Source organism: Neophocaena asiaeorientalis, unplaced genomic scaffold (genome assembly GCF_003031525.2).
Source record: "Neophocaena asiaeorientalis asiaeorientalis breed wild unplaced genomic scaffold, Neophocaena_asiaeorientalis_V1.1 scaffold62, whole genome shotgun sequence".
NCBI classification, from domain to species: domain Eukaryota; kingdom Metazoa; phylum Chordata; class Mammalia; order Artiodactyla; family Phocoenidae; genus Neophocaena; species Neophocaena asiaeorientalis.
In genome coordinates, this window is record NW_020175191.1 from 6,581,015 (window position 1) to 6,596,397 (window position 15,383).

The window sequence follows — 15,383 nt, forward strand, 5'->3', positions numbered from 1 at the left end:
TCCCCTTTTATGGCTGTTAGTATTTGCCTTATGTATTGAGGTGCTCCTATGTCGGGTGCATCAATATTTACAATTGTTAAATCTTCTTCTTGGATTGGCCCCTTGATCATTATGCAGTTTCCTTCTTTGTCTCTATAATAGTCTTTATTTTAACATCTATTTTGTCTGGTATGAGAATTGCTACTCCAGCTTTCTTTAGATTTCAATTTGCATGGAATATCTTTTTCCATCTCCTCACTTTCAGTCTGTATGTGTCCCTAGGTCTGAAGTGGGTCTCTTGTCGACAGCATATATACAGGTCTTGTTTTTGTATACACTCAACCACTACGTCTTTTGGTTGGAGCATTTAATCCATTTACATTTAAGGTAGTTATCCATATGTCAGTTCCTATTACCATTTTCTCAATTGTTTTGGGTTTGTTTTTGTAGGTCTTTTCCTTTTCTTGTGTTTCCTGCCTAGAGAAATTCCTTTAGCATTTCTTGTAAAGCTGGTTTGGTGGTGCTGAATTCTCTTAGCTTTTGTTTCTCTGTAAAGGATTTAATTTCTTCATTGAATCTGAATGAGATGTTTGCTGGGTAGAGTAATCTTGGTTGTAGGTTTTTCCCTTTCATCACTTTAAATATGTTCTGCCGCTCCCTTCTGGCTTACAGAGTTCCTGCTGAAAGATCAGCTGTTAACCTTATGGGGATTCCCTTGTATGTTATTTCTTGCTTTTCCCTAGATGCTTTTAATATTTTTTCTTCGTATTTCATTTTTGATAGTTTGATTAACATATGAGTCTTGGTGTGTTTCTCCTTGGATTTATCCTGTATGGGACTCTCTGCACTTCCTGGACTTGATTGACTATTTCCTTTCCCATATTAGGGAAGTCTTCAACTATAATCTCTTCAAATATTTTCTCAGTTCCTTTCTTTTTCTCTTTTTCTTCTGGGACCACTATAATTCAAATGTTCATGCTTTTAATGTTGTCCCAGGGGTCTCTGAGACTGTCCTCAATTCTGTTCAATCTTTTTTCTTTATTCTGCTCTGCAGTAGTTATTTCCACTATTTTATTTTCCAGGTCACTTATCCGTTCTTCTGCCTCAGTTTTTCTGCTATTGATTCCTTCTAGGGAATTTTAAAATTCATTTATTCTGTTATTTATCATTGTTTGTTTGCTCTTTAGTTCTTCTAGGTCCTTGTTAAACATTTCTTGTATTTTCTCCATTCTATTTCCAAGATTTTGGATCATCTTTACTATCATTACTCTGAATTCTTTTTCAGGTATACTGCCTATTTCCTCTTCATTTGTTTGTGCTGGTGGGTTTTTACCTTGCTCCTTCATCTGCTGTGTGTTTCTCTGTCTTCTCATTTTCCTTAACTTACTGTGTTTGAGGTCTCCTTTTTGCAGGCTGCAGGTTCATAGTTCCCATTGTTTTTGGTGTCTGTCCCCAGTGGCTAAGGTTGTTTCAGTGGGTTGTGTAGGGTTCCTAGTGGAGGGGACTGGTGCTTGTGTCCTGGTAGATGAGGCTGAATCTTGTCTTTCTTGTGGGCAGGACCACGTCCAGTGATGTGTTTTGGCATGTCTGTAAACTTATTATGATTTTACAAGCCTCTCTGCTAATGGGTGGGGTTGTGTTCCTGTCTTGCTAGTTGTTTGGCATAGGGTGTCCAGCACTGTAGCTTGCTGGTTGGTGCGTGGAGCTGGTCTTAGTGTTGAGATGGAGACCTCTGGGAGAGCTTTTGCTGTTTGATATTACATGGAGCCGGGAGGTCTCTAGTGGACTAATGTCCTGAACGCTGCTCTCCCACCTCAGAGGCACTGGCCTAACACCCAGCTGGCGCACCAAGACCCTGTCAGACACATGGCTCAGAATTAAAGGGAAAATGAAAGAAAGGGAAAATGAAAGAAAGGAAGAAAGAAACAAGGAAAGAAAGAAGAAAGGAGGAAAGAAGGAAAGAAAGAAAGGGCAAGAAAGAGAAAGAAATAAAATAAATAAATAAAATAAAGTTTTTAAAATTAAAAATTAAAAATATTGATAATTTAAAAAATTAAAAAGTAATAAAACAAACAAAAACCAGATGGAACCCTAAGACAAATGGTAAAAGCAAATCTATACAGACAAAGTCACACAAAGAATCATACACATACACACTCACAAAAAGAGAAAAAGGAAATATGTATATATATCTATATAGTAAAAAAAAAAAAAAGGAAGGGAGCAACTAAATCAATAAACAAATCTACCAATGATAATAAGCTCTGAATACTAAACTAAGATAAACATAAACCCAGAAACAAATTAGATCCACGAAGCAAACCCCAAGTTTACAGTTGCTCCCAAAGTCCACCGCCTCAATTTTGGGATGGCTCACTGTCTATTCAGGTATTCCACAGATGCAGGGTACATCAGTTGATTGTGGAGATTTAATCCACTGCTCCTGAGTCGGCTGGGAGAGATTTCCCTTTCTCTTTGTTCACACAGCTCCCAGGGGCTCAGCTTTGGATTGTTCCTGCCTCTGCGTGTAGGTCGCCTGAGGGCATCTGTTCTTCGCTCAGACAGCACAGGGTTAAAGTAGCAGCTGATTAGGGGGCTCTGGCTCATTCAGGCCAGGTGGAGGGGTGGTACGGATTGTGGAGCGAGTCTGCGGAAGCAGAGGCCAGCATGACGTTGCAACAGCCTGAGGCACGCCATGTGTTCTCCCAAGGAAGTTGTCCCTATATCACAGGACCCTGGCAGTGGTGGGCTGCACAGGCTCCCAGGATGGGAGGTGTGGAGAGTGACTTGTGCTTGCACACAGGCTTCTTGGTGGCTACAGCAACAGCCTTAGCGTTTCAGGCCTGTCTCCGGTGTCCGCACTGATAACCGTGGCTTGCGCCTGTCTCTGGAGCTTGTTTAGGTGGTGCTACGAATCCCCTCTCCTTGTGCACCCTGAAACAATGGTCTCTTGCCTCTTTGGCTGTTCCAGACTTTTGCCTGGACTCCCTCCTGGCTAGCTGTGGCGCATTATCCCCCTTCAGCCTGTGTTCACGCAGCCAACCCCAGCTCTTTCCCTGGGACCTGATCTCAGAAGCTGAAGCATTACCTCCCAGCCCCTTGGGATCTGACCTGTGAAGCCAGAGCCTCAACAACTACCCCCACCCTCCGGTGGGTAAGCAGACAAGCCTTTCAGGCAGGTGAGTGCTGGTTGGTACCTATCCTCTGTGCAGTAATCTCACCACTTTGCCCTCTACACCCCTATTGCTGTGCTCTCCTCCATAGCTACAAAGCTTTGCCCCCACCACCCCCACGTCTCCACCAGTGAAGGGGCTTCCAAGTGTGTGGAAACTTTTCCTCCTTCACAGCTCCCTGCCAGATGTTTAGGTCCTGTCCCTATTCTTTTGTCTCTGTTTTTTCTTTGTACTTTTGCCCTACTCAGGGACATGGGGAGTTTTTTGCCTTTTGGGAAATCTGAGGTCTTCTGCCAGCATTCAGTAGGTGTTCTGTAGGAGTTGTTCCACATGTAGATGTATTTCTGATGTATTTGTGGGGAGGAAGGTGATCTCCACGTCTTACTTCTCCGCCATCTTGAAGGTCCTCCTATTTTTCAAATTTTATTTTATTCTTTATATTTTGTTATTGTTCTGCTCCTTTTGGTTTCTTCCCCTTTTTTTTTTCTTTTTTCTGCTGTGGTTTTGTTTTACCTTGTTTCAGTTGTTTCTATTATATTTTTATTTTTTCTAATATATTTTTTATCTTTCAAATTTTATTATGTTTTTTATTCTTAGTTATTGTGCTGCTCCTTTTTTTCTTTTTTGGCTCTGCCAAGCTGCTTGCAGGATCTTGGCTCCAAGGGTGGAGGTCAGGTCTGAGCTCCTGTGGTGGGAGCTCCAAGTGCAAACTGCTGGACTAACTGAGAACCTCAGACCCCAGGGAATATTAATTGGAGTGAGACCTCCAATTAATAAAGAGTGAAAGAGCAAGGTAAAAACCTACAAGACCAAAAAAGTGAAGACAAAATAGGCAACCTACCTGAAAAAGAATTCAGAGTATTAATAGTAAGTATGATCCAAAATCTTGGAAACAGAATCAAGAAAATACAAGAAACATTTAACAAGGATCTAGAAGAACTAAAGAGCAAACAAACAGTGATGAACAACACAATAACTGAAATCAAAAATACTCTAGCAGGAATCAATAGCAGAATAACTAAGGCAGAAAAACGGGTAAGTGAGCTGGAAGATAAAATGGTGGAAATAATGCCAGGGAGAATAATAAAGAAAAAAGAATGAAAATAATTGAGGACAGTCTCAGAGACCTCTGGAACAACATTAAATGCACCAACATTCAAATTATAGGGGTCCCAGAAGAAGAAGAGGGAAAGAAAGTGTCTGAGAAAATATTTGAAGAGATTAGAGTCAAAAACTTCCCTAACATGGGAAAGGAAATCAATCAAGCCAAGGAAACAGAAAGTCCCATACAGGATAATCCCAAAGAGAAACACGCCAAGACACATATTAATTAAAGTATCAAAAATTAAATACAACAAAAAATATTAAAAGTAACAAGGGAAATGCAACAAATAACACACAAGGGAAGCCCCATAAGGTTAAGAGGTGATCTTTCAGCAGAAACTCTGCAAGCCAGAAGAGAGTGACAGGACATATTTAAAGTGATGAAAGGGAAAAACTTACAACCAAGATTATTCTACCCAGCAAGGACCTCATTCAGATTTGTTGGAGAAATCAAAACCTTTACAGATAAGCAAAAGCTATGAGAATTCAGCACCACCAAACCAGCTTTACAAGAAATGCTAAAGGAATTTCTCTAAGCAGGAAACACAGGAGAAGAAAAAGACCAATAAAAACAAGCCTGAATCAATTAAGAAAATGGTAATAGGAACATACATATCAATAATCACCTTGGATATAAATGGATTAAATGCTCCAACCGAAAGACACTGACCGGCTGAATGGATATAAAAACCAGACCCTTATATATGCTGTCTACAAGACCACTTCAGACCTAGGGACACATACAGACTAAAAGTGAGGGTTTGGAAAAAGATATTCCATGCAAATGGAAATCACAAGAAAGCTGGAGTAGCAATACTCACATCAGATAAAATAGACTTTAAAATAAAGACAGTTACAAGAGATAAGGAAGGACACTACATAATGATCAAGGGATCAATCCAAAAAGAAAACATAACAATTATAAATATTTATGTACCCAACATAGGAGCGCCTCAATACATAAGGCAAATGCTAACATCCATAAAAGGAGAAATCAACAGTAACACAATAATAGTGGGGGACTTTAACACCCCACTTACACCAATAGACAGATCATCCAGACATAAAATAAATAAGGAAAAACAAGCTTTAAATGATACAGTAGACCAGATAGACTTAATTGATATTTTTAGGACATTCTACCCGAAAGTAGAAGAATACACTTTCATCTCAAATGCACAGGGAACGTTCTCCAGAATAGATCACATTTTGGGTCACAAATCAAGCCTTGGAAAATTTAAGAAAATTGAAATCATATGAATCATCTTTTCCAACCACAATGCTATGAGATAAGAAATCAATTACAGGAAAAAGCAGTAAAAAACACAAATACATGGAGGCTAAACAGTGCACTGCTAAATAAGCAAGAGATCACTGAAGAACTCAAAGACAAAATCAAAAAATACCCAGAAACAAATGACAGTGAAATCATGATGATACAAAACCTGTGAGATGCAGCAAAAGCAGTTCTAAGAGGGAAGTTCATAGCAGTTCAAGCTCGCCTCAAGAAAGAAGAAAATCTCAAATAAACAATCTAACCTTACACCGAAAGCAACTATAAAAAAAGAACAAAGAAAACCCAAAGTTAGTAGAAGGAAAGAAATCATAAAGATCAGATTAGAAATAAATGAAATAGAAACAAAGCAATAGCAGAGATAAATAAAATTAAAAGCTGGTTCCTTGAGAAGATAAAGAAAACTGATAAACCTTTAGCCAGATTCATCAAGAAAAAAAGGGAGAGGACTCAAATCAATAAAATTAGAAATGAAAAAGGAGAGATTAAAATTGACACCGCAGAAATACAAAAGATCATAAGAGACTACTACAAGCAGCTATATGCCAATAAAATGGACAACCTGGAAGAAATGGACAAATTCTTAGAAAGGTATGACCTTCCAAGACTGAACCAGGAAGAATTATAAAATATAAACAGACCAATCACAGGTAATGAAATTGAAAATGTATTTTAAAATCTTCCAACAAGCAGAAGTCCAGGACCGGATGGCTTCACAGGTGAATTCTATCAAACATTTAGAGAAGAGTTAACACCAATTCTTCTCAAACTCTTCCAAAAAGCTGCAGAGGTAGGAACACTCCCAAACTCGTTCTACAAAGCCACCATCACTCTGATACCAAAACCAGACAAAGATATCACAAAAAAAGAAAACTGCAGACCTATATCACTGATGAACATAGATGCAAAAATCTCCAACAAAATACTAGCAAACAGAATCCAGCAACACATTAAAAGGATCATACACCACGATCAAGTGGGATTTATCCCAGGAATGCAAAGATTCTTCAGCATATATGCAAATCAATCAATGTGATACACCATATTAACAAATTGAAGGATAAAAACCATATGATCATCTCAATAGATGCAGAGAAAGCTTTCGACAAAATTCAACAACCATTTATGATAAAAACCCTCCAGAAAGTAGGCACAGAGGGAACTTACCTCAACATAATAAAGGCCATATATGAAAAACCCACAGCAAACATCATTCTCAATGGTGAAACACTGAAAGCATTTCCTCTAAGATCAGGAACAAGACAAAGATGCCCACTCTCACCACTGTTATTCAACATAGTATTTGAAGTCCTAGCCACAGCAATCAGAGAAGAAAAAGAAATAAAAGGAATACAAATTGGAAAAGAAGAAATTAAACTGTCACTGTTTGTCAATGACATGATACTATGTGCAGAAAATCCTAAATATACCACCAGAAAACTACTAGAACTAATTAATGAATTTGGTAAGGTTGCAGGTTACAAAATTAATGCACAGAAATCTCTTGCATTCCTATATATGAACAACAAAAAAATCGAAAGACAAATTAAAGAAACACTCCCATTTACCATTGCAACAAAAAGAATAAAATACCTAGGAATAAACCTATCTAAGGAGATAAAATCCTGTACTCGGAAATGTATAAAACACTGATGAAAGAAATCAAAAATAACATAAACAGATGGAGAGATATACATACGATGCTCCTGGATTGGAAGAATCAATATTGTGAAATTGACTAAACTACCCAAAGCAATATACAGGTTCAGTGCAATCCCTATCAAATTAGTAATGGCATTTTTCACAGAACTAGAACAAGAAATTTTACAATTTGTGTGGAAATGCAAAAGACCCCGAATAGCCAAAGCAATCTTAAGAAAGAAAAATGGAGCTGGAGGAATCAGGTTCCCTGACTTCAGACTGTACTACAAAGCTACAGTAATCAAGACAGTATGACACAAAAGCAGAAATACACATCAATGAAACAGGATAGAAAGCCCAGAGGTAAACCCACACAAATACAGTCACCTTATCTTTGACAAAGAAGGCTAGAATATACAATTTAGAAAAGACAGCCTCTTTAATAAGTGGTGCTGAGAAAAATGGACAGCTACATGGAAAAGAATCAAATCAGAACCCTAACACCATACACAAAAATAAACTCAAAATGGATTAAAGACCTAAATGTAAGGCCAGACACTATAAATCTCTTAAAGGAAAACATAGGCAGAACACTCTATGACATAAATCACAGCAAGATCCTTTTGACCCACCTCCTAGAGTAAGGGAAATAAAAACAAAAATAAACAAATGGGACCTAATGAAACTTAAAAGCTTTTGCACAGCAAAGGAAACCATAAACAAGACAAAAAGACAACTCTCAGAATGAGAGACAATATTTGCAAAGGAAGCAACTGACAAAGGACTAATCTCCAAAATATACAAGCAGCTCATGCAGCTCAATATCACAAAAACAAACAACCCAATCCAAAATGTGCGGAAGACCTAAACAGACATTTCTTCAAAGAAGACATACAGATGGCCAACAAACACATGAAAAGATGCTCAACATCACTAATCAGTAGATAAATGCAAATCAGAACCACAATGAGGTATCACCTCACACTGGTCAGAATGGCTGTCATCAAAAATAAATGCTGGAGAGGGAGGGTGTGGAGAAAAGGGAACCCTCTTGCACTGTTGGTGGGAATGTAAATTGATACAACCACTATGGAGAACAGTAGGGAAATTCCTTAAGAAACTAAAAATAGAATTACCTTATGACCCAGCAATCCCACTACAGGGCATATACCCTAAGAAAACCATAATTCAAAAAGAGTCATGTACCACAATGTTCATTGCAGCACTATTTACAATAGCCAGGACATGTAAGCAACCTAAGTGTCCATCAACACATGAATGGATAAAGAAGATGTGGCACATATGTACAATGGAATATTACTCAGCCATAAAAGGAACGAATTTGAGTTATATGTAGTGAGGTGGATGGACCTAGAATCTGTCATACAGAGCGAAGTAAGTCAGAAAGAGAAAAACAAATACCATATGCTAACGCACATATATGGAATTTTAAAAAGCGGTACTAATGAACCTAGTGGCAGGGCAGGAATAAAGACGCAGAAGTAGAGAATGGACTTGAGGGCATGGCGGGGTAGGGGAATTTGGGATGAAGTGAGAGAGTAGCATTGACATATATACACTAACAAATGTAAAATGATTGGCTACTGGGAAGCTGCTGTATAGCACAGGGAGATCAGCTTGGTGCTTTGTGACAACCTAGAGGGATGAGATAGGGATGGTGGGAGGAAGGCCCAAGAATGAGGGAATATGAGGATATATGTATACATATAGCTGATTCACTTTGTTGTACAGCAGAAACTAACACAACATTGTAAAACATTTATACTGCAATAGAGATGTAAAAACAACAACAACAAAGGATAGGTTCTTTCTCTGTCCAGAATAACCTATCTCCCTGTGCTCTTTGTCTGATCCCTTCCTGTCTCTTTCAGGACTTTGCACCAACAGTTGCATTCTCTTCCTTTTTGCTATCTCCTTCCTCATACACCAGGCTCAAGTTCCTTTCATTTAAGAAGAAAATAAATAAGAAAAAAGAAAATGAAAGCTACCCTTAATCCAATATTTCCTTCTAGTTGCTACCTTGCTTCTCTTCTTAGCAAGTTCCTCCCAACAGCCTACATTTCTATCTACTGTCTCATACACTCTCCCACTAGTTAACCCTCGGCAATCTGTCAGAGTCTCTGTTCACATATGTGATAGAGTTTTAAAGTAAACAAAAATTACTATGGAAATAAATTTTGTTAACATGTCAATGAATGTTTTATCCATCTAGAACCTGTACAACATTGTAGGTAAGTTCATCTTAATGAGCTATTCTAAATGCTTCTAAAACCACAAGCCAGATTTACAAATAAAATTCCTTAGCACTTTTCCTATAGTATTTGAAACAGAGAATCAGGTATAATTAGAATCTTGAGGACAAATAAACTCAGTGTTCATTTTTGTAAATATTCCCTGCAATATAATTTGGTTTCATATTGTGAAATTTAGTGCAACAGGCCACCTAGCAAGATTATAGTAATGTCAGCAATTAGTCAAATATCATTTTGCTGTGTGTGCTGTAGAGTCAGTTCTACAAAAACAAAACAAGACAAAAACAAACAAAAAATCCCACTTCCAATCAATCACCTTTCAGTAACAAAATCCTGAAAGTAATTTTCTGATATACCAGAGGTTGAATGTTGCTCTATTTTATCTTTCACTTTAAATTCAAGAAAATGTCTAATAAAATAGGAGAAACAAATAGATTCACTAATTCACTTTCACTCATCAAAGCAGAGTACATGTTCTGAAATTAAAGAAAAAAAATCTTAATAAGTTTTCCTTACTTTTTTTTAGTTCTTGTCAACCAGTCAACTCCTTGAGAAGCATATTAAGATGTTTAAATTTAACTAATAAAATAAATAAATATAACAAAACACATGTTCTGGGTAAATAGCACCTTGCCATACTTTAGTTGAGAACTGTAGTTGACAGTAGGTACTGGCCTCAGGTGACTCACATGGCTGCTCTCAAGTTTGGAGACAAGACATGCAGCTATACCTTGCAACTTGAATGCATGCCTCCTCATTCCTCAAAGGAAAGAGGGTGGCATCAGTGGAGGGCTGCATTTATTCCTCTTCCACATGCTCTACAGTTTACCAAGATTGGGAACAATTTACCTGGAAAACACCGATTTAAGTAGTTGCATGTAGAAACTTGAGTCATTAACTGGCCCTATAGCTATAATTTATTACAATGGTATTTTAGTATCTTTTATAGATTGATGCCTTGGGCAGCTGCTTTCAGACCTGACTCAGCACCTAGCTCTGCATTCTCCTCATCTGTGGACTGTAAAAACCATCTAACCAATGATTTCTAAGACAGAAATCAGAATCATCAAAATTCATATCTGTCTCTCAATCCTTTTCCCAAATTCACCATATTACCAAGCTTTTGGGCTATCCTGTCTATCATATATCAGCTCATACACCTTATTAGGAGTGGTTAGCATCACTCCCTCTCCCCCACTTTCCTCAACTCTAAGCCCCTTGAAGACAGAAAAGTTGTCTTATTCTTCTTTAGCCCTGGTCCCTACAGCAATGCCTGGCCTATAGCTCATGTTTTTTAAATAACCATTGAAGGAAAGCATGAATCAATGAGTACACCTCTGAGCCGACACTAGGAAAGTTGTCCAGAAGATAATGTAAAGCACATGGGATCATCACCTAGTTATTTGAAAATAAATTTAGATATAGAACATTAAAAATAACCATAGCACCTCTTTCAAAGATCAAGATAACAAAAGTAAGTGACAGCATTTGGGGGATGATTCACCACTAACAACATGTAAAAAACAGTTACCTTTCTTTATCGTATACTTGGATTGTCCATAAAATCTGGTTCTTCCAGTTGATGAAGCAACCATCTCTCTCAATAGATAGGGCTGTTTATGGTGTAAAGAGGTCAGCCTCTCTCTTCATACATGTGATGAAGTTTTAAAGCAAACCAACAATCCCACTCCTGGGCGTATACCTGGAGAAGACCATAATTCAAAAAGATACATGCACCGTAATGTTCATTGCAACACTATTTACAATATCCAGGACATGGAAGCAACCTAAATGTCCATCAACAGAGGAATGGATAAAGAAGATGTGGTATATATGTATAATGGAATATTACTCAGCCATATAAAGGAATCAAATTGGGTCATTTGTAGAGATTTGGATGGACCTAGAGACTGTCATACAGAGTGAAATAAGTCAGAAAGAGAAAAACAAATATCGTATATTAATGCATATATGTAGAATCTAGAAAAATGGTATAGATGAACTTATCTGCAAAGTAGAAATAGAGACACAGATGTAGAGAACACACATATAGATACCAAATGGGGAAGGGAGGGGTGGGATAGACTGGGAGATTGGGACTGAAATACATACACTACTATGTATAAAATAGATAACTAATGAGAACAGTCTGTATAGCACACGGAACTTTACTCAATGCTCTGTGGTGACCTAAATGGGAAGGAAATCCAAGGAAGAGGGGATATATGTATATACACGTGGCTTATACTTTGCTGAACAGCAGAAACTAACACAACATTGTAAAGCAACTATACTCCAATAAAATAAATAAATAAATAAAGTAAACCAAAGTTATGTAATAAACATTGTAACATATAAGTGAATGTTTTATCTACTTCGATTCTATAATATTGAATAAATTTATAAGAAATGAGAAGCAATTTAACAAATTTAAGAAAAATAAGATATAGCACAAATTAGGGCCTCTTCTCTGCTTTTTACTCTCTTTGATCTCTTAACTAAACTTCTGAATATTTCCATGCTTCAGTGAATTTTATATGCACTTCTTCCCTTCAGGGACAAAGCCTCACAATTTGTATTCCAGAACTCAGAGTTTCATTGCCTCAAAAATCACATTTAGCTTTATTCATAGGTGGCCTTTGGCTGTTTTGATGCTTAAAGTCTTACAAGGACCTTTACCAATGGTTTCTGAAGTTCTCTGAAAAAACTCCCCAACTTTGTGTACAAGAAAAACTGAAAGCCTCAGTGTATCTGCCCCAGACATCAAATCTTTCAATAGTCCCTTGCTACCCTGGAACTGACCTGCTTTATATGAGAGGATTTGAAATATTCAAGAGAGGAGGGTCTCTCTATATGCAGCTTCTCTCTATTTTCATGAGAACATGTTCACCTTAGAACGGGATCCAACTTTTGAAACATAATGTGGTGATTTTTATCCTGCTTCTTTTTCCTTTGATTAGTTCTTTACCCCAGTTCGTTTTTGTATCAAACTCATATTCTCATTTCTTATCCTACATTATATATACTCTCCTTTTTTACCAACTATTTGTGTAGCTTCAGGTCTATTTTCTTTGATAGAATTTACTTTTAAATAACTTAAAATGTTACACTTTCTCAATTAAAACTCAGAAATAATATTACTATATACCTTCTTTGAACCTCCTTGCTTACTGTTTCATGAACATTGAAGTAGTAACACTAAGATATTTTATTCAGTTGTAAATAATAGAAAAACTATTACAAATAGGAATTTATTTTCAACAAGAAGTCTAGAGATAGTCTTAGGAGTTCCAGATTGCTGCCAAGGAACCAGGATTCTTCAGCTTTCTACTTTATCAACCCTTGTACATTAGTTAGAGTATGCTAGGTTGTGCTGCTATGACAAACTCTGACGTCTTTAAAAGTCAAAACACACAAAAAATGTGGCTGGTGGGGATGAAGTGGTCATTCATGAACAAAGTTTCCTTCCATTTTACCCTCAGCATGTAGTCAAGGTCATAGTAGAAGGGGAGTCTGATTATCAGAGACCTTAGGGGTGAGATAGAGCTCAGCATCCCTGGCCTATACCTCTTTAGCTTACCCTCCACCCCTAAGATTTGTTCATCTAGCATCAGTTGAAACAGTTCTTGGGATACAGCTTCCGATGTTCCCAAGATGATCCACTGGGTTTTGATAATTAAAGCCTAAGAATAGGGACTTCCCTGGTGATCCAGTGGTAAACAATCTGCCTTCCAATGCAGGGGATGTGGGTTCGATCCCTGGTCGGGGAACTAAGATCCCACATGCAATGGGGCAACTAAGCCCACGTGCCACAACTACTGAGTCCACACGCCACAAACTACAGAGCCCACGCACTCTGGAGCCCTCGCACCACAACGAGAGAGAGAAAACCTGCACGCTACAACTAGAGAGAAGCCCGTGTGCCACAACAAAGAGCCTGCACACCACAATGAAGATCTCGCATGCCACAATGAAGATCCTGTGTGCCGCAGTGAAGCCCAAAAGGAGCCAAAAAAAAAAAAAAAAACCCTAAGAATAATTCCTTTCCTACAAGTCAAAGTGGAACTCCCTGAAACTTTCATCCACTTATTGTAATATTCTTTCCAATGGTTAATCTTTTTGAAAGTCATGGTGTTTGGAAATATAAAGAATGGTTATGGACATTTCCCCCAGAAAAGTATGTGTATATGCAAAACTCACATGTACTTTCATGAGTTTGGAGGGCTCCTTGGATACCCAAATTAAGAACACTTGACCTATAGCAACTTGAATAAAATCCTATCTATACTTCTATATTGTAGCTCCTTGAATATTTGAAAACAGCTTATATATTCTTTCCTTTACTTGTCAAACACTGACAAAGCCTTACTATGTTCAAATACTGTTCAAAGCACTTTATTATGATTAACTCATTTGATTTTCTTAACAACATTATAAAGTAGGCATTATTATTTTCCCCCTTTTACAAATGAGGAAACTGAAGTACAGAAGAGTTAAATAACTTGCCCAAGGTCACGCAGCTACTAAGTGCAAGAATCAAGATTTGAAAGTAGACAATCTGGCCTCTGAGCCTATGCACTTAGCACCATGACACTTAATTGATGTTTAGTTTGGAAAAGAGAAGTCTAACTTCTTTGACTGTATTTATATTTCATAAATTTTAGACCCCTCATTCTTGTCTAGACAATGTAGTCTGACAATATCCCTTTAAAATGTGTTGCCCAGTTCCAAACACTATAAATGTACTGGTACAGCATCACACTGAATCAGCTTGTTTTGACAGCCGCTAAGGGGTCATTCATGCTGGGGAAGGACAGGATAAAGGAGGAGGCCTATGCGTCTTCTTCAGCTTCACACTGTTCTGGGTCCTCTGGGCTAGGGTTAGGAATAGCTGTGGGATGGATATATCTGCAAGACTTTGTTATGTAATATCCCAGGAAAAGTCATGCATGGATTCTTTTCCTCTCAGAATGAAACTTATTCCAGGCACCAAGTAATCATCCCCAAGAGAATTAAGTGGTCCCTAATTAAGAACAATACTACTAAATCCTCACCTGAACCACAAAATAACCACACTTGAGGAGTCCACAGCCCTAAATGAAGAAGGACTGTTAATCTATGGTGACACCTTTAGCTTGATTTTATTTTATTAGAAGGATTTTATAGTGGTTATTATCTCCTGGTTTACATAATCCTACACTTCCCTTAAGGCAATGTGAATTGAGATTCATTGGAATTTGAATTTACAACCCAGTGCAGCTGGCAGTGCTGAGACTCAAATTCAAGACCACAGAACACCACACTAGTAGATACATATTTGGAAAGTTGGGGGTTGGTGGGGAGTTACTGGGATGTGATCCATCAAATTGTCTGAGGTGAGGTGTCTGGGAATTTGTACTACAAGTGAATCTGAACTTCAACTAATTTGACTTAAAGGTTCCATGACCTCTCTTAAGTGGGAGACTCCATTGCTCTGGCGTACTTACCCTCCATCTTTGTCTGTTGCTAATAATTTAGCCAGCAACAAGGTATGCTTAAAGATCAGCTTTTTTCTGCTACAAACATGGCTTCAGTCCAAGAATTTAAGCACCTGAACTCAAGTGAGGATAATAAATGTCAAAGGAATATTTATAGCTTGGTATATGGAGACTTTCCAGGTCCCTGTTCTGCAATAACACAGATCCATCTGCTAAGGGCATTAGAGTTGTGTGTTGTTGCCTTTTTTTTTTTTTTTTTTTCCAAGATGATAGGTTCTGAAAATAGAAAAACGGCAGTATGCAAAGACTGACATTGATTTTAACCCTTTCCTACTCAAATAATTATTGAATGAAGAGTTAATTACCAAGGGTAAAGTTTCTCTACATTTCCTGGCTATTGGATGCAAGCCCGGAAGAAACCTTAGCTCCGTCTTACATAAGC